General features: G+C 44.2%; 1 protein-coding gene across 5 annotated transcripts in view; it reads right to left on the bottom strand.

The window, feature by feature from the left end:
• SH3GL2 (SH3 domain containing GRB2 like 2, endophilin A1) overlaps positions 1-25,442 on the bottom strand; it is a 263,901-nt gene that overhangs the window by 103,140 nt on the left and 135,319 nt on the right. For 2 of the 5 annotated variants that reach the window (XM_075594915.1, XM_075594894.1), the window contains exons 2-3: positions 522-2,025; positions 31-343 (exon numbers count right to left, since the gene is read on the bottom strand). The exons of 2 other annotated variants lie outside the window; for them this stretch is intronic. The gene's annotated coding sequence lies outside the window, so the exon portion shown is untranslated. The remainder of the gene's footprint in view (positions 1-30; positions 344-521; positions 2,026-25,442) is intronic. One more of the 5 variants, XM_075594902.1, reaches the window with a different exon arrangement.

The raw sequence follows: 25,442 nt of genomic DNA, 5'->3' as shown, positions 1-25,442 counted from the left end.
AGATGCATGAACTACAGTACATAACATTACCTGACAGTATCGCTGGATGTGTTTCCTGCATGACCACGGTGTTGATCAGCCTGCCAAACCTGCAAAACATGAATAAAACAAGAATTACAGTAAACAATGCCTACAATAGGAATGTTTTCATTTTGGAAGCACTATAATAATACAATAATGCATCTTCTTCAACCGCTAACTGACACCTTGCTCTTCAAACATCTCTTTTACATGTTCAAATGTTAAATAATTGTGAGATTGTTTTTTTAGAGAAGAAAACACTGTAAAAGTACATTACATGTGCTTCCTGCGTGAACACAGTGTTGTAATCAACCCGCCAAACCTGCAAAACAAGAATGGAAAAAAGAATTAAACAGTAACTACAATAAAGTTCTTAATTAAAAACATTTTCTGTAAAACTATATTTATTAGATTAAAAACATTTAATAAAAAACTTTATTTATTTAGTTAATAAAGTGACTTCTTTGCCCGGAGCACTCCAGTCCAGAGCCCTATGATACCTCAAAATGTCACTGATGCTGTCTTTGATGGTCATGAATAGTGCAATGCTCATTTTAAACTATTTCCTTAGTTTGTCTATAATGACTCTCCTTAATTTAGTGTGAATCACACTTTTCCCCCTCGAGCTGTAAAAGTTCACTTGTTTGCAGCACTGGGAATATTGCTCAAAACTGACATGGTGCTTGAAAATTAGCACAGTAAATCGATGCAGCTGCCTACATAGTTTGCTGCATATCTTGACAATGTTTCGTTAGTATAATGGAAAGCGGGATGTCATCTACTGCATTCCCACAGATCATCTGTGGTCTTTGCCTCTGTGGTGTCGCAGGTGTGCTTTAGAAAGCAAGCATAGCTAACTAATCGGGGATGACGCTTTCATGCAGGTCTCTCCCTCAGTCATGGGGGCTTGTAACCAAAATGTCCTCCTCATCTGTGATGTTCTGTAAAATCAGGGTATTGCACAGAGACACGGGGGTGGTGAGGTTGTCTCCAGATGTCTTGCACTCTCCTGCTGCTGTGGGTCTAGAATAGAATAGAGACCCACAATGTCCCTCTCTCTGCCTCTCTAAAATCAGGTCCAACTTTGCTTCCACTCTGTCCCTGTATAGCTGCATTGGGACAGGTGTTCCACATCCACCCGATAGTTCCAACATGCGTCTGACCAAGCTGGATCGGGTAGGAACTGGGACTGCCGGTACTGGCTTGGGCAGTGCTGGATCCACGGCAAGGTGAGTAGTGGTTGGGTTGGGCTTTGCTGGATCTAGGGCGAGGTCAGCAGTGGTCGGGTTGGGCAGTGCTGGATCCAGGGTGAGGTGGTGGTGGTGAGCAAAGATCAGATTGGGCTTTTCTGGATCCAGGGCGAGTTGAGCAGGGGTCTGCTGAGACTGTGCTGGATCCAGGACTAAGTGAGCAGGGGTTGGATTGTACTGTTCTGGATCCAGGGCTAGGTGAGCAGGGGTCGGATTGGGCTTTGCTGGATCCAGGGCTAGGTGAGCAGGGGTTGGATTGTACTGTTCTGGATCCAGGGCTAGGTGAGCAGGGGTCGGATTGGGCTTTGCTGGATCCAGGGCGAGGTGAGCAGGGATCAGATTAGGCTGTGCTGGATCTAGGGCGAGGTGAGAAGGGATAGAGTTCTTCTGTGCTGGATCCAGGGCGAGGTGAGCAGGGGTTGGGTTGGACTATGCTGGATCCAGGGCGAGGCGAGTAGGGTCCAGAGCTGGGAGCCATGGGGATGGTTGCCGGGTGCAGCCCCAGGTACCTCGTCCCAAAAATCTTAAGTGGAAATGCTTTTGGCCATCTTCTTTCTCCATGGCAGTCCCGGATTCTTGACCTTAGGAGTTTTGAGTGCTACTTGTTTTCTTTTCTCACTTTTTGTTCCTGGGGGTCACGGGTACAGCTGCTGTCTTTCTCTTTCTCAGGATTTTGACTGGGACGGCAGCAGAAAGCAGGTTCTTACGTCCGTAGAAGCGTGATTGATCCATTGTTAAGCACAAGATACAGTATCTGAAAACAAAAAAGAGAACAAGTGTTAGATCTGATCAAGATCAGTGAGTGTGGTTATGCAGTTTCTGTGAGCGTTTATGTACAGTACAGCTGACGTCACAGCTGTTAAAAGTAGGCATATACCTGTACCTGCCACTTTACCTTTTAAATACAGCATAATGTATAACGAAGTTGCAATTCACATTGAAAATGCATTTAATTTTTCTTTGTGGTTCAGGCCTTCTGAAAATCAGCAATGAGCAAAAAAATGTTAAAGGAATATAGCATGGCGATAATGGGCATGTACAAGAAGGGATACAGAATAATGCACATCCAATGGTGGCTACAGGAAGCGGGCATCCATGTGTCAATAAACTGTGTTCGTAATCATGCCCATCGGAAGACTAAGATTTGTATAAGGGTCCGCAGGGTCAGAACCGACTGAGTACAGTACTGTATACACTTCTGCTCCAAAAAAATTCTTTTCACAGTCACACAGTATGCCTATGCATCTGCACTCTTTTAATCTTTATCATGTTACTTATTTTCACAGGGAAGCGATGCGGCTGGTGGATGAGATCAGCCATGAAAATGATGAGCGCTCAGCTGCAGAGGTTCAGGATATTCTGCAGAAGACGCATGGTCTTACAGTGTGTAATACCAGCATCAGGCAAATGAGATGCGATTTGGGCTGGACCGATAGACATGTCAGGTAAAATAAATTACTGTACAAAAATACTGTATGACTTATTTTGGGAAGTACAGTACTTTCCTTATAATCACATTTCTGGGTATGCTACCTGTCTATGGTAGCCAAATCTGCTGTAAATCACTACATACAGTACTGTAGTAGAAAGATACTGTAGTATTAATATAACCCATTCTTTCTTATAATTGCAGTATGTTTCCCATGATAAGGGAGGCTAATAAGATAAAAATAGTTGACCACGCACGTGCGTGTATTGAGAGTGGAGAAAGGTTTGATGATGTTATATTTTCGGATGAGACAGTCGTCCTTGAAAGATTTGCCACTATGGTATTCAGGGAAAAAAAACATTTGTCCTAGAAACCTCAGCCTAAGCATCCATTCAAGCTGCATGTGTGTGGGACAATGTCGAGACGTGGACCAAGACCTATAATTATATTTGAAGGTAAGTCCCTGTGTTGAGAGTGTAAACCTCTTTCAGAGAGATTCCCAGCTCTGTACTGAGACTGACAGCCTCTTCCAAGAGACTTCCAGCTCTGCCTGAGCCTCCTCATACTTTTGCTTCCAGTCATCAACAATTTTGCCTGAGTGGCTCTGATTCTTGTCAATGGTGGTAATAATAGCGTTCACCATCTTTAGCTCAGTCATTAGTTGCTCGAAGTCACTACGCAAGTTACGGTCTGTGATCTTCAAAGTACCAGACTCAAAGGAGACTGTGAACAGATCACAGTGTAGCTCTGCGTTAGCTTCTATCTCCTTTTTTAATCGTTCACGGAGCGGATCACGTCATGTCTGGCATTTTGTAGTGCCCCTTTAGGGCTGGTCAAGGGATTGTCACTTATTTGTTCTGGCTCTGCTTCCCTGGTATTGTTTGTTGAGGGTTTCTCACTGTCAGAACCGGACAGACACTTATGCATAGGACACGACTTCTGCCCTTGGCCCTCTGGAGACTTCTGCATTCCCAGGATGCATCTTCCATTCACTGTAGGCTGCAGGTCATCTCGGCCCCTTTCTGATCTCGCAAGGTCATTTGTGCACTTCTGCAACTTCCACGGTAAGCTAAGAACCTCTTTTCTTTTTCTTCTCTTCCTCGTTACTTTGTAAGACTGTGGCATATCAGGGCTACTGAGGTCCCCTTCTTTGTTTGAAACATCTGCAGTCTCACTGCACCCACCATGCTTTTGTTGCAGTAGCAGGCAGAACTATTCGGCAATCAGCTGGTCCTGCCCTTGCTGCCGACGTTCATGTTCCAGGACGTAGAGACACAACTCCTCCGTGTGCCTAGGGTCCAGGAATCCCCAACATCCTTTGGGTGTTTCGCTGGTGTGTCTCATTACCCAGACATATAAGTGACATCCTCACCAACATCATATTGCCTGAAGGGACACTCTTTCCTGTAGCTTTGTTAATTACAGAACAAACACATTTTCCCTCCATTCTGGCACTTTCAGGTGTATACTTCACACTGACCTTGGGAGGCGCTATCGCATCAATATTCTCTGTGTATGCTAGGACTGCAGTTGTTGGTCATACAGGTGGGGCAGACTTCACTTTCCGAGTTCGTAGCTCTCGCAGGCGTCTATGTAGACTTTTTATTTTTGCTCAGCGGCCATTTTAAAAACCCATATATATTTTTTCCTCACACATAATGGAGTAGATTTCCTTCACAGAATCCATACCTTGTGTGGGTTACCATCTGTAGCAGTCCCCCGAGTCCGACTGTGGCATGTGTGGCTTTATCAGCATCGTGTAGCTTGGTTTTGTGCCTAGATTTCTAGCTCTTTATTGCTGGTCATCTCTGCACGTGTTTACTCAGTCTTAGTTCTGTTGTGCAAGCCATTGCACGGCTGTTGACAAAAAAAAAAAACACCCCCAAAAAATCCTCTTTATCTAAACACACTTTTTCGAGAGCATAGGCGCCCAAATGGGTCTAATCTCTAGAATAACGATTACCCCTGACAATGGTGTCTACATCCCCCGAAACAAGTCGGGCTCTATTTTGATATACAATGGTATATAATAAAGATAGTTTTTAGAATTTTTGGAGACCTGTTTAGCAGTTTTTTATTTCTGATCTGAGTATGTGTCATCTTCACTCACTGACATTGAACGAGCGACCGATCCTCCTTGGAAATGAAGGAGACTGGAGTTTCCCCGGACTGACTAATTGAGTGCTTGCTTTTTATTTACCTACATTTTAGGGGATATTATTTTGAGATCAGACTAACCCCATGCTCAAACCATACTGATTCAATCACAAATTCAATTATACTGGAAAGAGATATTTTTCTTCTTTTCCTTCCTTCCTCATAATATTTTCTACACTATTATGATATTACCATAATGATTTTATTACTGCTTATCCAATTTATTGTAAGTATAATTTAAATTTAAAAAAAGGTTAATTATAATACACAATGTACAGTAGAATCATTGTATAATTATACAGTAGATTTGAATATTATAGTATCACGCATTGTTAATGTCTTATATCTTCCAGTCCTACAAAAAGTCAGAAATGCAAAAAGGTTGCGTAAGCCCTTTATATTTTATACACACTAATCAGTAAAGAATAGCCTAATAAGGTTTCAACTGAGAAAAAAATATCTGCCTGATGCGAAAACTGGAGTATGTTAATATTCAACCTAAAACAGGTAAAATGTAATTACTTGCTGTACGTCAAATATTGCATAGTGATGTATGACCCATAGCAAGGTAATGACTCCCCTGCAGTTAGAAGTCGTAATAAAACCGAGCAGTTAACATAAATAGGCAATTTTTGCTCATTTGTAAAGAGCTAATTTATAATCTAAAGAAATATCGAGTTTGTATGTCAGGCCCATTCATTAGACGTGAATACCTGTCAAAATGCTTTGCCATACTATCATTTCCATGACAAGTAATGGAACACAGCCTGCTAAAAAGAAGCAAAGATGCTGATTATTTTCTAGTGAAAGGGATGATTTGCTATAATTGGTGCTACAGCATCACCTTCTCGTATTCAAAGTATTGAAAGCTGTCTCACTTTTGTTTCACAGAGAACTTCCTTTCCTGGCTCATTGGTGGTTATCCACGTCTGGTTTTATGCAGATATGGAGTCTGTTCCGAAATTCATATCGCAACTTTAAAAAGTCAGCAACACCCGATTCCTAAAATGTTAATATGTGGTTGCATTTTCCTTTTTAACACTCCCTGAAAAATTACTGTCACGTTTTATAGTAAAAGTAATTGATAAAACAATAGTGATTTCAAAACTACTAGAGATGTGTAAATGTCTCATGTTTCAGTTTGCAAAGAATCTAGTGATTATTCAAAGAAATTCAGATACCCGAGAAAGTTCTGAAAAGGGTTTCGGCCCTTTTTGCATTGAAAGTTCGCCATTTTTATGAAACGTGCACAAATATAGTGTATGAGCATACTGTATGTAAGAGCTAGAGAAAGTTCAGCATCCATTCCCTGTTTCCAGTTCTGCGGAATCTGCTGGCGTACCCTGCCCTAGTTCCCAAGGGGTTGTATCCATTTTTGAATTGTTGAAAGTCTATTGTTACAAGGGCTTAAAATGAAGATGATCAGATCCGGTTGTAAATAACTACTGGGGATACGTTCCATTCTTTTCTTGATTTAAAGTTTTTAAGACTTAACAAATGAATACAAATAATGCAGACGTTCGCGAATAGCGAAGGTTTAAAATTCGTCTGTATCATAAACTGGTGCAGAAAAAAATGTGTACCCCTGAAAAAAAAATTGCTCTAAAATATAGCTAAATATTCTGTAAATGCAAACACAAAGTACTGTGTAATATCATGATGATGTGCAAATGTAGAGACGTTCAGCCCTCATTTCACTTAGAACAAAAACATCAATGAAAACAGCCCTGATGCAGAGAACACTAGTTGGAAGTAAGCACAGAGGCCACTCCCCGGAATATTAGTAGGACTTGTCAGCATCAGCAGCTGCAATGATTGCAGGCTTATGTAGCCATGTTTGGTTTTGGCTATTTCCCTGCCCTGCCTGCCAGGTAAGTCCTAGTACAGTGCAGGCTGTGTTAGGTCCAATCTGGGTTGTCCCCAGCAATGAGCAGCTCCCTTGAGTGACAAGGGGATGCAGGACAAGGCTTGTGTTTTGCCCAATCCTGGACTCAGACCTTGGACCTTTGCCCTTGGTACTTAAGGGGCTGCACTTCCTAAATTGAGTGAATTGTCTCTCCCATGAGAGAGTCTCACAGGAGAGGTGTGCAGAGCTCTGTCACCTATCCCCTCCCTTAGGGTAGTGGGAGAGAGAACCATACCTCCTGCTCCATCAGGGTGCAGGGGAAGAGCTAGGACTGACCTCTGGGGCGGCTCATGACTGGGGGTAGAGTCCAGGGACCATCCTAAGGCTGAAGACCAGTGTTAGTGTGTGCAGTTGCAGACTATGCTATATTCTGTGTGGAGAGAATAAAGACTGTTCCTGTTACAAAATATATTCCTGCCTGAGATTGCAGTCTATCAGGGGGAGTATGAGACAGTTCTTCCGCAGGGGCTGCCTCCAGCACTCCTGGAGCCTGCAACATTTGGAGGCGCTGACCCAAGAATGAAGGGGAACCAGATATCACCCCCAAAGCCTGTCCTGTTTCCCCAACAACATCGGCGGGATCTCAGACCTTCTGTGAGCCAACAGGTACTCAGCATCACTACACACCTGGTAACAGGGGAATCTCCCAGAGGGTGGGGGAAACACTATTACACTCAGAATGTTGTATATTCGCTGTATATTCCATAATGGAAAAATAAAAGCTTTTGAAATACAGTCATCCTTCATAGTCCAGATTGCAGGACATTTGTTTTCAGGTTGGAGATTTGTACCAAACATGACAAAATCTCTTTCAAACAAAAATGAAGTAGAAAAGAAGATATTGAAACTGGAGGCAAGTTGGATCATTAATTGCACAGCATCGAGTCATTTGGTATTTAAAAAAAATTACATTAACGTTGAAGGTAATATACTGTACGGCTATTATTTTAAGGGTGTACAGTAGATGTAATTATGTATTATTAACTACTAATAAAAAGCATTTTTTTATATTCTATTAAGTACAGTATCTTACACTGTACTGTTTTATATTCTAGTGGGCCAATAATATAATTGCAAGAAGACTTTTTAAGCCATTTAAATGTTGATAACGGCACAGAGTTGACTGGAAAGCTACAAGGGAAAGCTACAATGAACACAGAGATCGTGTACAGGTTATTCAATGTACTGATGCAGCGGCCGTTATTTGAACACTTCACGCGTCATGTGCATCGGAATCCCGATTTGAAACCGCGGGATGAATTCCAGCCTCCCCGCACTAAGATGCAAGCGCGGCGAGTGCAGAAAAACTAATTTTAGTGTTCTGGCTTTTAAAAACATGAAATTGGCACAGTAGCACAGTACTGTACACATTACAATTCATCCATTTTATTGCAAACGAAGAAACAGAATCCATGAAATTCAAACAAAACATCCGCGATAAGCGCGGGTGCCTGGGGCTATTGGCCGCGTTCATGCTGCGTGGGGAACAGCAGAGAGCTCAAAATCGGCGCTGCGATGTGTTCGAATAACGGCCGCTCCATCAGTATTTTCAATGTCATAATATCATTTTCTCAATATGTGGTTTAAGCAATACCTTCTTTGAACCATTGAATAATGTAGTCATTTTTACAGCAGGGGAGCGCAATCTTTTTCCCCTGCGCCCCCCTGCCGGCTGTCCCCCCCTCCCCTTACCTTGGTTCCAGCGTTCTGGCCGTCATGACGTCACTTTGCAATAGCAACACGTCTCCACAAGCCGTCTGAACCAAGGTAAGTGCAGTTTACAGAAGCCTTTGCCGCTCCCTCTGCATTTAATTTAAGTGCCTTCGCGATGCGCGCGGGGCCTCTGTAAACCCTGCGCACCCCACTTTGCGCACCCTTGGTTTACAGTATAGTCAAGGCCACCACCAGCTTTCCCGGGGCTCAGGACTAAACCTTTCACCAACATCTCCACCACTCCCCAACCCCCTCTTTCATACCTCCTCGCTATTACTATACCATATAGCAGTGTTGCCACGATTTATTGGGGCTTATTCCCTAGGTGGGATATGGAGATTGCTCCATATCCCACCCAGGGAATGGTGTTATGGTCTTGTATTTGTTTTTAATTATTAATAGATACCTATTTTTGTTAAATTGTATGTCTTTTTTTATATACCTGCATTAATGTACATAGCGCTTCACAGTAGTAATACATGTGACAATCATATAAATAACAATGGTGACGCATCGCCGAAGAAAAGGGATGTTGCAGAGGCCTCACGTGATCCCCGGCATTTCATTTAAATGCCTCGGGGATGAGCGCCACCCTCTTCAACCACTGCGCCCCCCCTCAGTTTGCGCACCCCTGCCTTAGGCTATAAAAATTGTATTAAATTGTGTTGCTCTTGTTCTTGGACGTTCTTTGCAGTTGTTTTAAAGATTCAATGATATATGTTAGAGACTGAGAAAAAAATGTGTTCGTGGGTAAGAAGACTGTACAGGTATATGAAGAAGGAAAAACAGCAAGAGGCAGAAATAGTCTTGAGTCGAACAAAGAAAGTAAAAAAAAAAAGCATTGCAGACCCCCTAACAGCAGAGGGGTTATATAATGTCCTAATCTAGGAAGGCCAGGTTGTGTTATAAGACAGTCCATTAACAGCAAAATGACATGAATAAAATTAAACATCATTCAGGTCTTCAATGCATTCACCAGGGCAAAAAACAGAATGTTTAGAAAGGAAAAATGAAGCCCCAGCAATCCCTTTCTCCCCTTCATGTTTAATGACAAATCTGCAGCTATAGCATTGCCCAGAGATCCTACACTACATGGAAGTTTGCTTGTGGATGTTTTTGATCAATACCCTGAGGGCATGTCAATGCCTTTTATGAGCAAAGTAGTGAAAAGAGAGGCATAATCTTAAAGCATACACTATATAGTGTGTGATGCGTCTGGTTAAGTGCTTGTGTAACGGTGTACCTTTGATACCAAAAATTAACTATCAGAGACTGTGGAAGTTGTATGGCACTTAATTGATGATGGGAATTAAAAAAGAGATATGCTGGCTCTTTCTTTTACTATTGATGTTGATAGAGTGCAAAGGAACAGAACGCTGGTAAGTACCAATCCTATACTTCTTCAATAAGGTGTAATTTTCATGTGGATATCTATACAATATCTGTGTGTATTCTTGATCAGTGTTTCCAAACTGGGCCCCTGCGGCAGTCTGGCGTTCCCTGAGAAGACTGAGGGGTGTTGCGGGATTTCCCTGTGCTCCCAGAGAAATCAAGGCAGTTGCTGGGGGGGAGGGGGGGAAGGCTGGGCAGTTTCCTCCATCATGATTGGCTGCTGCTGGGTAATCCAGCCAATCAGGAAGTGGTGCCAGCAGCCTGAAGGGTGTGGCCAAGCAGAGGAGGAAGCAGCATGGGAAGGAGAGGGGTGAGACTGTCGTGGAACAGGATTTTACATTTCTCTGTCTCCCTTTGCAGCTCATAGGATTCATGTCTCCCCAGTTTAACTGCCTGCTATTTTCCCTGTCCCAGCAGCTAGCTGCATGTGAAAGGGCAACATTATTGTTACATGTTGTTTACACAGTCCTAGTCAGTGTTTGTTGCCTGCAATCTCCTACTGTATTCCCCTAGCTTAGAGTGGACTATTCCAACCCCCCTTTCCTTGCTAGTTAGTATAGTCTCACTTCACTTCTAGTGTCACCCTTGCCCCTCACTTCCTTTTCACCCTGGACTCTAAGTGAGTACCTGCCTGCTATTTGCCCCAGCAAGGCCTTTCTGTTTTTACACTGCCTTATCTTGATACACTGCACTTCAGAGAGAGAAGCACTCTCTACCCACACTACATCTGCAAGTACCTTTCTTCCTGTGATGTTCCCTCAATAAAACTAAGAAAGACAAAAGGACTTGTTGTGCTTTGGAAGAGGGAAGGCATGAGTTAAGCTAACTGAATTATTCATACATCATTCGTAACCCTGGTTCCAGGATAGACTGTGTCTCTGTCTGTCCTGTTGTGTGTGTTTGTTCTGTCCTCTTGTGTGTGTGTCTTCTGTGACCATCTCTGCCCCCTCGCTCTACTCTGGACTCTCTGCCCCCCTGGGTCTCGTGTGACTCTCTGCCCCCCTGGGTCTCGTGTGACTCTCTGCCCCCCTGGGTCTCGTGTGACTCTCTGCCCCCCTGGGTCTCGTTTGACTCTTGGCCCCCCTTCGGTCTCGTTACTCTCTGCCCGCCTCGGTCTTGTGTGGCTCTGCCTCCCTGGGTCTCGTGTGACTCTGCCCCCTCGGTCTCGTGTGACTCTCTGCTCCCTCCGTCTCCTGTGACTCTGTTTTGTTTCTGATCTATGTCTCCTGACTATCTTGTATGGGGCACCTTAGCAACTCAGCACTGAGAGAAAAGAGGTTGAAAACCACTGTTATAGGTGTTGGAATTTGCAATACTGTCAATCTACTGTAAATCAATAAACAGAATGTCCTACTGCTCACATAGCAGCTAGCAAGAACAGAGTGGGTAGTGACAGTATTTTTCTGAAATTCCCAACATTTCTAACTTCAGATTACAATACTAAACAAATATATTAAAGAAGTCAATTAAGTACCTGTTTTAGAAAAAATAAAGTATTTGTTTTAGGAGAAAAAAAGAAGTAAAAAAAGATTGGGGGAGAGGGGCAGAGAAAGGTGGGGCGGGGGGGGGGGTATAGTTTAATTCAGGACCAAGTCTAGCTTGTGAAAAATTTAAAAATAACAAACATATGGATGTGCCACACAATACATAGTGGTCTGTGCTACAATCCTTTATAAATATAGAAGATACAGTACAATGATATTGCTTCCCTTCCAAAACATTTGTATGGATAAGGTATACAAACTGCATTCACTTTACCGGTGTCCACAGGAGCCAAGCCGATCCCAAAGTGTGTGGAGTAGCGCTACCCACAGAGTGTGTGTGGGCGTTGGTGCACTTGTAGATGACGTTACCTTCGTGGATACTCCAGTACCAGGGTACCGCCGGCTGATGAAAGGATATGTCTGATCCAACTAAGATCGTCACCTGCATTCTCCCGCAGCGCCGCTGTAGCCTCCTCCTGCTCTGCTCCCACATTGGAGGTAAGGGAGGGACTGGGGGACCTGGCTACATGTGTTTTGCTAAATACTGTAAGAAACCCTCCATTACAAGAAGCAAACAAAACAAGGTACAGTAGAGGAGCAAGGGAGAATGTAGACAATAAAGGAAGACTATGGCCCTGCTTCAATATGATGTGAAGCTACTTCACAATGCAGAAGACGAGTTTAGCTCCATTTAAAATACATGAAACTGAAATCTCCAGATATAGGACTACAGGAAGGAACTCAGCACTATCTTGGACTTTTTAAAACAATTTATAAATTCCACGAGTGCTGATTTCCTCCCACTAGTTATATATCTAATTTATTTTCCCACTAGTTATATCACTGACCTCTAGTGCAATGTTTCTTCAAATCTCTTCTTGGGGACCATAAGCTACACCAGGTGTAAAGCAAAACCAATGCACACAGGTGAGTGCTCCTCTTGCATTTGAAAAGAATGTTGGGTGGTTGTCACAGACACCGGGTCTAGCTCAGGGCCCTGAGGAGAGGTTTTAGAATCACAGAGCTTTAGGGAGTGGTTCCCAACCCTCTCCTTTGGATCCCATTCAGAAACCCCAGGCCACCCCAGTCAAGACTGGCTAAATCTCCTGGAATTAATGTGTCTCTTGATCTGGCTACAGGGAAAGTCTGTTTGCTCTGTGCCGATGAGTAAATGTATGTAGAAGTTTATTCATCTATGAATGTATGTTTGTAGGAGTGCACACATGTAAGGGTATACTGTATGTATGTATGCAAGAGTGAATGCTTGCATAAACTTGTGTATGTATGCATGTGTGGGTTGAAGTCATGTTATAGCTTTTATATGGCCCTTTAATGAGCCCCCATAATCTCCCTCCAACTGTGTGCCCTTAATGCCCAGTGCGACAAGCCTGTGCAATTTAGGCTTACTAAAGCAGCAATAACCCCCCATTTTAGTTGCCAGTATAATTATAGAAATTCAAAGATGGCCAATAGGATTATGGAATTCGTCTTGTCCAATAGGAAGCTACAATGTCATGACCCTGATGATGATACTGCTTCATATATGCCCTCATGATCTAAAGTGACTTGGCCATATTGATTTCCTTAATGGACGATGAAACACCTGGCTAAGGTTAAGTATCTTGAGAATTTGGGGGATCTGTGAAGCTAAAAATAGCCACGTTGAGCTCTGGAAAAACCCGTGTTTGAATCTTGTAAAAAAAAAAAAAAATGGAAAAAAAGACAGAGTATGGATGATTTGTGTTTTAATAAACAGATGCAGCTTATGTTGATATATCACTGCATAGGACAAAATTATTTAAAAAAATTCCCTGAGGGCCGTTGTGCTGATCTGTAGTACTTGGAAAATACACCACCCATTCAGAGGCCAATAATTAATTTCCAGAAAAACAAAATGTAATTCTTTATAAAAGGCTGTTTTCCCACACCTGCCATGTAGGATTGCACCCCTTACTAAAGGAAGTACAAAAAATAAAAAAATATCCCTGGAGATCCTAGGATTCACAAACAGTGCTTGTAGGAAAGCATTTAGTTACCTTTGAATAATTTACCGGTTTAGGACTGAGGGTATTTGTACCCAAGTGCTGAAGAAGTGTTGATGTTTTTGGTGCTAGCAATGTTGATAACCAGTTACATGAATGGCAGACGCACACACAAAGATTTTGATGCTGCTTTTTTTTATTCAATCAGTGCAGGTGGGCACACAATATTGAATAGAACTGGTTCTGTACATACAGTATGAGGATACCGGCAGGATGCCTTTACAGACCAGCGCCAGGAGGAAGAAGTGGCTGGGCTAAGGAATATTATCCTATCGAGTGTGTTAGTCGACCTGGGGAAATCTAACAATATTCAAGTCTAAATGAAAATAATTGCTGGTGTATACTAAATATAGGGAGGGACATATCTTGTTGCCTAGGCAGCACTTCATTGTTTTGTTTTGTTCCATTTGACATCATTCCACTAAAAAATATTCTTAATATTAATAGTTGTCCTCATCTCGTCCTATTTATTGTGAATTTACTGTGAATACAATCGGTCTCCAGAAAGTACAAAAATAATATATAACCTCACTGTGACAAGTAGCAGATAATTCATGTTGTCCTCAATGTTCCAAAGTAACCTCATACGAGACATGTGTACACCTAGACGGTTCTCCTAAATTTGACTTTGGTAATTACTTAGATAGAGTTATTAAGCATTTTATACGTCGTCATTAAATATTGTAATAAAATTATTCCCTTCTCCCAGACCCCAGGTCATAAAACTGTCGAATAGCTACAGATGCAGTCAGATTTATTTAGCAGTATTCAGCAAGGAAACTTAAGATGAAAGGCTGCCTGTCCACATCCAGACCCCGGAGTCTCCACGGCCAGACAAATTGCCCATCGGGATTAACAGTGATAGTGACAGACGACTGGGAGGACTCTCCCCTACAGGACAGGAAGGGATCTGGAGTCCTTAAAAAAACAAAATCGAACAGAAATTGGGTATTATGATTCAGGTCTGAAACTTAGAACCTGTAGTCAGAACTACTCACAGGCTCCGTAAAATAAAATGGCAAAATCCATACTGTGGTATCGTCAATAGGAATATTTGTGAGAGGTGTTGTAGTATTCAGCTGACTTAGGAGCAAAAGGGAGGAAATACTGTACAATAGAGCAGATCAAAAAAAAAAAAAATCAATAACATCTTACAGAATACGCCCTCATGCTGACTTATCTTAAGTACAGACTGTAGGAGATCGTAGCGGATACATATCACATCTCACCGCCTCCCCACTGCTACTGTACATACACATGTCTCGGCGTCCCACGTGACTGCTGGTATCCCGAATGTGCAGGAGATTCAAGATGATCAGACGTGGAGAAGGAAATCGCTGCTCAGTCTCTGTCCAGAACTCTACTTATTTCCCCAGGAGTCAATCATGATTGACTCCTAATGAAGTCTTCTTGGTGAAACAAATAGAGTTTCACAAGGAAGGCTATAAGATTTTATTGATTTCATTATAAAACTATTTTTGCACCTACCGTCTGCACTGTCAGCTGAATACTTGAACACCTCTTAGAAATATTCCTGTTGATGTTGCCACAGTATGGATGATTTTGTGTAGTTCTGACTACATTTTCATGGATTTAACCCCTGAGTGAAAACTGTGTTCTCTTGTTTTTCTCTTCGGGTTGATACTGCGCCCCCCTTTGTTGAACCCTATCTACAAACAGAAGAACCAAAGAAACAGTTCTATTTTGGGGTTTGAGCAGCAGTATCACTGATATTTAATATTGTCACTTGCACTTTTTATTCACATTTTGATTTATGCCACATACACTTTTTTAGTTAGCACATTTTTGTGCAGTGATCTTATTTCTATTTAAAGTAGTTAACAATGTTATCATTATTATTCATATTTGTTATTAATCACTTAAGAGGAGCCCATAATTGCATAATTTGTGTATATTCTGAAATTTAGAAATTAGGTTTATCTAGAGTGTCAGTTGGGGAAGAGAGAGTATCAGTGGGGGTGAGAGAGTGTGTCGGAGAGTGGGGGAGAGAGTGTGTCAGTGGGGGGAGAGAGTGTCTGGGAGATTAGGGGAGGAAGAAATTAAGAAAGTTCAAGCAATATCCTACATGTGTGTGTTTTTTTTTTTAATAAATCAGTTCTGTACTATGAGAAAATACTTGTAGCATTTTAAAAAAATGTTTTAAAGACATTTCTAATGTAAGAAGCATTTCCAAAGTGACAGCCCCCTTCCCCCTCTGGCTCTTGAGCCCCACCCTCTCTCTAGCAGTGCACCCTTTGTATCTAGTAACTGCCCAGTCAATCATAATCCAGGACTACATTGCCCAAAATGCTGTGCAAGAACTGAATTAAATAACCCGGAGCAAGCGATCGATTACAGGAGAGCGGATCAATGTGCAGCTTAGCTAATCACTTGTCAGTGTGCAGGTTGTATTGAAGCACATATTGAATGGGGAATATATATATATATTTATTTATTTTTTAAACGGCAGCTTGATCTGCAGCTTTAATTGGTTGAGGAGGGAGGGGAGCGGCGCAAGGCTAAAGGTTTGCCTAATGCAGGGGAGCGCAAACTTTTAATGCGGCGTCCCCCTGCCTGGCCTCCCCCGGTCTTGCGCCCCCTCTCCTGCCTGGCAGCAGCGTCAAATGACGCTCCGGGGTCACGTGACTTCCGGCATAATTTGACGCCAGTGATGTCACATGCCCCCCAGTTTGCGCACCGCTGGCCTAGGGCACCGAATACCCTTGCAATGGCCCAGAATCATACAATTTTACTAATCACAACAAAACACAGTGGAGAAAAAGTGGAGCTGTATTTACCAAGCATACAACCCAACACACACTTGAGCATTCATATAGCTTACTGTGCCCACAGAGAAAGAGACATGGAAAATAGAGCTACTGTATACTAATAAAGCATGTACTGTGACTGCACCCAGAATTGAGGCTTCTGTACAAATAAAGGTTTGGAAAGCAGTTTCCTTTGTGTAGTAGTGAGGCCAAGTGAGTCACATTGTGGATGCTGATTAGCTATAGCTGGACTATGTAGTAAACCTCCTCATGCATAATGCACAACATGGATCTCCACGACCATATTTCCACATATTTTATTCAGTTTGAATGCAGCCAGCTCTGAAGATGCCTGTTTCCTACAGTAGCACATGTACCGTTCAATTCACAGATCTTATATGATCCCAGCTGCCCTTAAAGATGCTTTTAACAACACAGGCAGTGTGGTGCAAGCAGAATTAGATTAGAAGGAGCTATCATTCTTTAATTAAAAAAAACAACTTAATTTCAGGAATGTGTTATGTTCATTTTGAGATTGATAAATCAATTAATCTTGCAAATAAAAGCATGACTTGAAGACATTTCTTTAAGGAGTTGGTGATTTATATAGCAAATAGAAATCAATAAAGATGGAACATAAAAGATCAGAATATTTTTTATCATTATATGTAAATGTTCAAAACAGATATGTAGCTCTCTGAGCTTTAATGAAGAGGGCTTAGCTGCGATGATGTTGCCCGTGGCAACAAAGAGGGTGTGACTTGAAATTGGGCAAGGTAGGGATAGATGGGTAGCTAAGGAGTATTAGATTAGAATGGGCTCAATTTGTAAGGGTGATAGCAATGGTAAGGCTGCGGTCCCAGTCATGCCTGTGACATGTGCACCCGGCGGGGGGGGGGAGGGGCGGCGCGTGCACAGCGCTAACCGCGATCTGCGGTCTCCAGGGCGCGTGCACAGCGCTAACCGCAATCTGCGGTCTCCAGGAGAGAGGGAAGCTTGCGACAGGAGGGGGCGTGGTCGGGGTTTTGTGGGGGCGTGGCCATTACGTCACGCGGCTGGTTCGCCCTCATTGGGTGAGCCGCCGGTGGGGGCGTGGCCACGTCTCCGTCGCAAGGTTTGAACTCAATTTCATTGAGTTGAAAAAACCTTGCAGCACGGCTCGGCTGCACCTTCAGCGTGAAGGTGACTACCGGATCCAGCCCCATTGAGGGGCGGTGCTTACACGAACAGCGCATGCCGATCCGTGCGCTGTGGCAGTTACTGGGACCGCAGCCTATCACTGCAGAACATTAAGCATGTGTAGGTGTGCTCCTAGTTTAGGGTTCTATTCCTTTGTCACTGGTTAGGTTAAGGTGGCTTTAGATTTTTATTTTAGGTAGAACTGATTTTGTACCTACTTGCAGACATGGAGGCAGATGGTAGCTTAGATAAACTTCACAGGCTCTCTTGAGGCTGTAAGAAAGGTTGGGAAATATTTAGAACCATTGTTGAGGGGAGCGTGGGAGGGTGTTTTGGAGGACAGAGGATCATAGTTGTGGGAAGTGTTAAGGTTTGTTGAGAGTGGCGGTTGTCAGTGTGGAGGCATCACGAACTGAGCAGGAGGGTGAAGTGGAGGTGATCAGACCTGGAGCCTGATGCTCCTGACAGCCATCTTAGGCTGCGTCCATAGAAACGCTGACGCTCGCCTGCCCGGTCAGGAGCGATCCCATGGACTGGCAGGCGAGCCAGTGTGCGCGATTGGGAGGCGGGGCAGTGACGTAGCTGGGCCAATAGCCAACGACGCGGCAACATCACGGCGCCATGACGTGACGCTGCTTTGCAGTGATTGGAGGTTTTTAGCCGATAGCATGCTGAAAAACAGCTTAGACTGTCGGCTGAAAATCCCAACTCCTCAGCACGCCTGCAGACGCTCGCGTGAGCCCCCTCTCAAGACATCCTCATTGAGGATGCCGGGGCTCATCGCGGAGCGTCCGCACGGTGCAGCGCTGCCTGTCCATCCATGGACGCAGCCTTAGTCAGAGCCCACACCCCGCGAGCCCAAAGTGGAGGCGATCAAGAGGAGAATGAGGGGCCAGTAGGGCTGTAAATAATGGCACATGGACTTGCAGAGGTCATTTGCACCAGGCCTAAACACATGCTTGAGGAGCATGGTCTACAGGTGCATAGAGGACACAGGTTGGACCGCAGCCACCCACCATCCCCCTCCAGCAGCAATCCACCGGCCGCCTCCCGCAGCCCCACCCCCACAGCCATTTCCTGCATCCATCAGAAATGCATTGATGAGGAAATACATTGATGAGGATGTATCTATTGAGGTTGTGCTTAGACCTAGTGTGAAGAAATTAGATGTGAGGGTGTATTAAAGCAGGAGTCTGAGATACTGTGCCCCAGTATTAAAGGCTGTGAGAGGGACAGAGATTTTTCTTCAGGTCTGAAATAAGCAGTTCCTGAGGCTAATGTTATAGGTGAGGATCCCTTGTGCTGGGTGCTGCCAAGACAAGCCGGTACTACCAACCTAGCACAGCGGACAAAGTTCTCATACAAAAAAATAGGCTTCAAAGTGGTGATTTTCAGCAATTGCCAGCACCCTTAATGCTTAAGGATAATGTATGTGCAGAGTTGCAGAGTGCTCTTTGTATACTGATTACAGAATTATCTGTGATCAGTAAAATTGTCCCTGATTGCAAATGGTGGGAGCCAGGAAAATAACCTACAGTATGTGTTCATTACCAGATAAGGCCCCACTAGTCTGGGGGGGATAGTTAGGAAGCACTATCCTGTTACCATGTATATGCTTCAGCCCCTGGTATGCGGCTGTATACGTTGGTTCTTAGTGAAGGGACCTGTTATGTAATGTGATGTTGTACCTTTGTATTATGGATCTGTATTTTTATTATATAACTGTGCCCTGTTGGTATGTTCTGTTGATGCTTTGCCAAACGTTGCCTCGCGCGCGGCCGGCCAGATTATTTGCCTAGGGAGAGTGCAGCCTCCTGCTAAAACCAGGCCCGTTTTAGCATGCAGGCCTGGGCAGCCCACTGGCAGTGTAGGGGTTAAATTCATTACACATGGTTCTGCCTCTGAGCTGGCTCAGAGATAGGCTACAATGTTGCAGATCCCAGGCACATGAGGCATGACTCAGAGGTAGGAAAGTTCTGGTAGGCCATGTGACCGGTGGGGTGACAGATTGCTACAGCATGTTTTACCCAGAGACAGAGAAGGGTAAAGGTTGACACTCCCTGGGTATAAGAGGTGGGGACCCACCCTAGAGAGAGAGAGTGTGCTAGGGCAGACTGTGCTACAGTAAATGCCTGGTGCAACAAAGGTTCTCATGCTGCAGGGAGCAGGGCTGTGGTCCAGATCTTTGCAGGGATCTGGGGCTGAGCCTGCTTCATCCTTAGCCAGGGTCAGTCCTGGGAGGAACTGCAGGCAGAGGGGGAACTTCTGCAAGAGATACATGCTGAAAACCTGTCCTGTCTGTGCTGTGTGATATGCTGATCCTGCTGACAATAAAAGCAAGCATCCTGTTTTAAAAGTTCCTGGCGCCCTTTTCTACTTACTCTACTCCTCACTACAGCCTTGGCCTGGATCCACTGGAGAAGCCCTGAGACAAAGGTAAAACTGGCTGAGCTACACTATGCTGAAGCAGGTAGAAATCCTGTTTGCAGTGCAAGAGAGAGACTGATTGCATGTACACCCTATCTTCTGCAGCCGAGTGGGGATAGGGGAGTCAGACAGGAAGAGACAAAAATGTATTTCATTTTAGTCTCAAATCTAACAGTGCAAATTGTTCGCTCATAACTGCAATCTGTTGCATATTTAGTTTCACAAGAGTACAAAACAATAATTTTTCTCTACTACACAATGTTATCAGGCCATCTGCAATGAAATTATCTGTAATTATAAAGCTAATCAGGGAGATTAAATGGCAGACACAGAGTAATGAAGCAGCTCAAACAAGAAGTGTGATCGCAAGCTCATTTATTTGCTGCTGAGATCTCCCCCATGCCTACTTGCTGTGGTTACGTAGTGAGGCCCGGGGAGATGGTATGTGGTGGCGGCCCCCGGTGTTAAAGGATTAGCAAACCGGTTAAAGAATCAGCATCAGAATCAGAGGCAAAGCAGGACAGCGCGTAGTGAGGAGTGCGTTCTAGCAGCAGACACCGGAAGTAAGGCTGCGGCCAGGCAGTGAGCAAGCGTGCTGGAGCTCGTGCATGGTGACGTCACGCGCACTGCTCGGCCGGGCGATTTGTGGCATGCTAGGTGCGCATGCGGGGGGCGCAGCCATGGCGTCCTGATAGGTGGTTCGCCCTCATTGGGCGAGCTGCTCATGTGATGCGCCAGAGAGTGCGCAAATCAAATTTGCTTGCTCTGAAAGCAGCTAAGTTCCGTGCATGCGCGGGCGCTCGCTCACGCTAGCCACACACATTACAGCAATGTGTTTCATTGTGGCCAGCGCGAGCGAGAGCGCCCGCTCAGCGCCACCCTGGATGAGGTCTAAGAAAGACTTCGAGGTTAGACTACAAGAGAGCGCTCCTCCCCTGCCATCCTGCTCTGCCTCAAGTGATGAATGTTCTACCTGCTTGCTTATCCTTTAACGCCGGGGGCCCGCTTTGGGACTGGGGTCAAAAATTAGACTTTCCTAGGTGCAGGGAATTCTGTTGGGAGAGGTTTACCCTTTTTCCCGGAATCTCCTGGAACCCAAATCAGCATAAAGTTCCATACGCCACCACTACGTTCTCTTCTGAGATCTTGGTCCCTTCTGACCGCGAGTTAGTCCAAATCTCCTGGAACTCAATTCGGCATAAAATCACAGCCGCGTTGCTACGACCGTTTCTGAGAACTAGGAAAAGTCGGGACTTTGATTCTGGCGGGCAGTCTTTTCAGGCTTGAAATCGAAGCCGGTTGCTCTACTATTCACACAGAAGCAAATTTGAAAAGCCCGTCCATGCTCTTACTACCAGAGACTACGAACCTGATTGGCTCAGCGATTCTTATAGTATTCTCAGCTTCATTCACAAAACTGAGCAGCCAATCAAGGCATGGGAACTTTCCCAAGCAACCAATCAGAGACAAGCCGCTAGAAAAGCCGGATCAGCAGGAAATCTGAAATAGCCAAGAGACATGCGCAATCCTGCCACCTCTCTCCCTGGCTATCTGCTGGGCAGGCTCCACCAGGTCTGGCAGAGCAAGTGGCATCCTGAAGGACTGCCATTGATCTTCGGACCTGGTACTCTCCCTTTCCCCGCTGACCAAATGCTATCCACACCTCTGGGCATCCTCTGGCTGCTTTAAACTCCAATGTCCAGCAGACTTACCGGAGCCTATGGGTTAGCTTGGGCAGCCTGTTTGGACATAGGTTCCGAATGTAAAAAGCAAATTACATTGTTAAAGTATATTTTGCTATACTTCTGAGTCTTGGGGGACGTGGGACATAAAAGGAAAAATATTCTAGTATTATTTCTATCTGCCTTATTCCCCACACACTCTCTCTCGGACTCAGTTTGGACTCTCAGAGTCCTCCCTCAACCTTATATATGGTTGGGGCACCCACAAACCCTATACTGGTTGTGGGTCACCTTGGCACCAGCTGGGATACCCCCTTAACCTAGAGATTCCTCAGCCACAGAATACATGTTTTATCCCTGTGCCTCATTTTGCTTTCTGGGCTGTTCTGAAGCAGGGTACCCTAGTGGTGAGTCGCACTTGCATTTTCAAGGGGAGATATTGCCGGGACAATGTGCCTACATGTATCGGAGAATCAGGCATGATTACCGGGTACATTTATGGGGGAACTGACAACTCCGGACATCAACCTCCTAGGCACATTCTGTCAACGTTTCCTCTGCAAAAAAAAAACCTTGAAACTCACACCCTAGCAGTCCCTGCTTGATTGCATGCCCGAAAGAGAAAACACAAAAAATACTTTAAATGGTACAATGTAACTGGGCCCAAGAGCTAATTCTCTTGGACTCTTATACACGGATCAGGGGTAACCAAAATGGGCTTGACCTTTATTAAAGAGCATGGTTACCCCCTCCTGTCACACCTCCCCGCTTAAGATGAAGGCTCTGAGGCAGTCACCTCATCAGGTGGCTCCACAAGCCTGGAGGTCCTTTAAGCTTTTGGGTCGCTGGGATGTCCTGTCGGGAGAGTCCATCGGCATTACCATTCTCACTACCCTTCTAGTGCATTATGGTAAAGCCAAATTCCTGAAGGGCAAGGCTCCAGCGAAGTAACTTGCCATTCTCCCCCGACACCTTGTGCAACCAGCTGAGGGGATTGTGATCAGTGACCACAGTGAATGACCTGCCATACAAATAGGGCTACAGTTTCTTGAGTGCCCATACAATGGCCAGGCATTTTTTTTTTCAATAGTGGTATAAGCCACTTCTCTGGGCAGCAGCTTCCTGCTCAGATAGACAATGGGGTGTTCACCCCCCTCCTCCGATAACATAGTCGGAGGCATCGGTTTGTACAAGGAAATGCTTGGTGTAATCTGGTGCTGCCAGAATGGGAGCACTAGCCAGTGCTGTCTTCAGTGCCTGGAATGCTTCCTCACAGGCAGGAGATCAGGCTGCCAGAACCGAGAGTTGTTTCTGTGTTAAGTCAGTCAGGGGTTTGGCAAGGCCATCATACTGTGGGACAAACTTCCTATAATAACCAGTGGTGCCTAAAAAAGCCATGACCTGTTTCTTAATTCAGGGCACGGCCACTGAATGATGGCTTCTACCGTAGCCGGCTCCGGCTTGAGATGCCCTCCACCCACTAGACACTTGGTAGGTTTAAGTTTTAGCCCTGCTTCCTTTATTCTCTTCAGCACCGCTGCCTCATGCACTGAGTATCCCAGGAATTACTAAACACAGCTATATCATCCATTTATGCTCTTGCAAAACTTTGCATCCTTTCCAGTAACCTATTGACCAGGCATTGGAAGGTAGCCGGGGCAGTCTTCATCCCGAATGGCATAACCAGGAATTCATATATACCACTTGGAGTAATGAATGCTGACTTTCTGTGCCTCATGGGTCAGAGGGATTTGCCAATACCATTTAGACAAATCCATAGTGGTCAGATACAGACCTTGATGTTGAGGAGTGATATACGCGCTCTCAGATAATTAGAATGAGAGGTAATACTTGTGATTGCTGGAACTATCAAAAGATTATCTGATAATATACTGTGTGCAAAAGAATATTACTCCAAATGCATTTCTTTATTACTAACATTTTCAATAACGTACAGCAGACCTTTCCCAAGGTGAATGTGTGTTTTCCAATTTTAGTAAATACCGAATCATTATTTTTTCAGGAGTGACGATATAAAATATATATATATATATTTTTTTTTTCAGAAACAAACATTTTTGTTTGTTAGTTAAACAGAATTCCACCATATTGGTAGAATTGTAGACTATTCTATTGCAAACTTGTACAATTTGTGAGATATTTGACTTAAAATTGCATTTGATATATTCAGAAATACTGAAAGGGGTGGAGAGCTGGGACAACTGTTTCGGGCCCGACAGCTGCGCCATCCCCGGAAGTTGGGCCTAACTTCTGCATCCGGCTGCCAGGCCTCTGATAGCTGCCGAGCCTCAGCTCTCCCCAGCAGCTATGGGGACTCCTCCCTTCCCCCCGCTCGCCCACGCCAAAAGTTGGGCCCAACTTCTGCACCCAGAATTGTGTGTATATTGTGCTTGGGATGGGGGGGAATTGCATGTATATTGTGGTGGCCGAGGGGAAATTGTGTGTATTGTGTGGGTGGGCGGGTCGGGGTAAGAATTGTGTATGGGGTTGGTAATTATGTGTAGGAGGTGCGAATTGTATGTAGGGGTAGGGGGCGGGAATTATGTGTAGGGGTGTGGGGCAGGAATTGTGTGTGGTGGTGAGGGGCGGGAATTGTGTGTGTGTGTGTCTGTATGTAATTGTTTGGGGGGAATTGTGTTAGGAGCGAGGGTTGAGGGAATGGAATTAAGTGTAATGGAGGGTGCTGAGGGAGTGGGATTGAGGAGAGAAGGGTGGAGAGGGTGAGAGGAGGGGGGAGAGTGAGAGCGAGAGAGAGGAGGGAACAGTGTAAAATAGGGAGAGGGATAGAGGGGAGATTGATATAGAAGGGAGGAGAGTGAGCAAGGGGGGAATATAGGAGGTAAGAGCGAGGAGGTATCATAAAAATACAACAGTAATTGTGTATGTACATGGTTGTTTCAGTATTATATAGATTTAAAATGGAGGTTAAAATTAATTGAAAACGTTATTAATATAGTTCATAGTATACTGTAAGCAACGATAAATCATCATTAGTAATGACATTTCTTTACGTACGGTAATGTAAAAATGTCCACTCTTATGAAAGAAACAGTATGTGAAACTCCAATGACTGAAAAAAGTATGTTTGGGAAATTCTTGAAATGTCCTTTTAATGAAAAAATTGTGCTATCCATTGCATCAGAAAAACATCTGCGACACTATAAGATATTGTTTTGTGTTGTCCCCTTATTTTTCTCTGAATGCTTTCCTCTGTACACTATCATTAAGGACTCAAGTGGAAGTCTTCGTCATGGACAGCAGCACAGAGAGAGCCATCTATTTTTATAACAATGGGGTTGAGGACTTGGTACATTTAAGCCACAGCTTTGTTTTTTCTATATCATTTTATTTTTTATTAACCTTATGATTTTTTTGACCTTTTTTTGGCCCTCCTTTTTTTTTTTGTTTTACATGTATGGGAAGCAAGGGGTCTCAGGAGCTGAACCTCGTTAATTTCATCTTTGGGGACCACCTGGTACACAACATACTTACCGCGTAAGTGTTACCGGTTCAATATAAGTTACTGTATGCGGGCCAACAGGAAGCCGTAACGTTATCCGTTGCAGTTTCCTATTGGCCAGCATACAGCAGGCATTTAAACAACCAGGAAGTAGCTGACGACACCTTCCAGGGTAAGAATCTCGGGAACCAGGGGATCCGCAGAGTTAAAAATAAACCATGGTTCAACTCCGGAGACCAGTTTTGGAAAATAACGTCTTGAAAGTTAGTATTATTTAACAGACATTAGGAACAAGGAGTGTCTGTTTATACCCTTTTCACATACAGTAAATGTCTACAATTGCTGGTAGAGTTGTGACATCAACTAATAAAAATTAATCATTAGACATTTGTCAGACAGAGAGCAGGTGTCACATTCTTAGACGAGGTACAGTACACTTAGGGGCTGAGACTGTTGCCAAGGACACAAACTGAAGATGAATTCTCCCATTTTGTTATGTCACAATGAAAGC

The sequence above is a fragment of the Ascaphus truei genome, chromosome 1 (genome assembly GCF_040206685.1).
Source record: "Ascaphus truei isolate aAscTru1 chromosome 1, aAscTru1.hap1, whole genome shotgun sequence".
NCBI classification, from domain to species: domain Eukaryota; kingdom Metazoa; phylum Chordata; class Amphibia; order Anura; family Ascaphidae; genus Ascaphus; species Ascaphus truei.
This window is presented reverse-complemented; position numbering and strand designations above follow the sequence as displayed.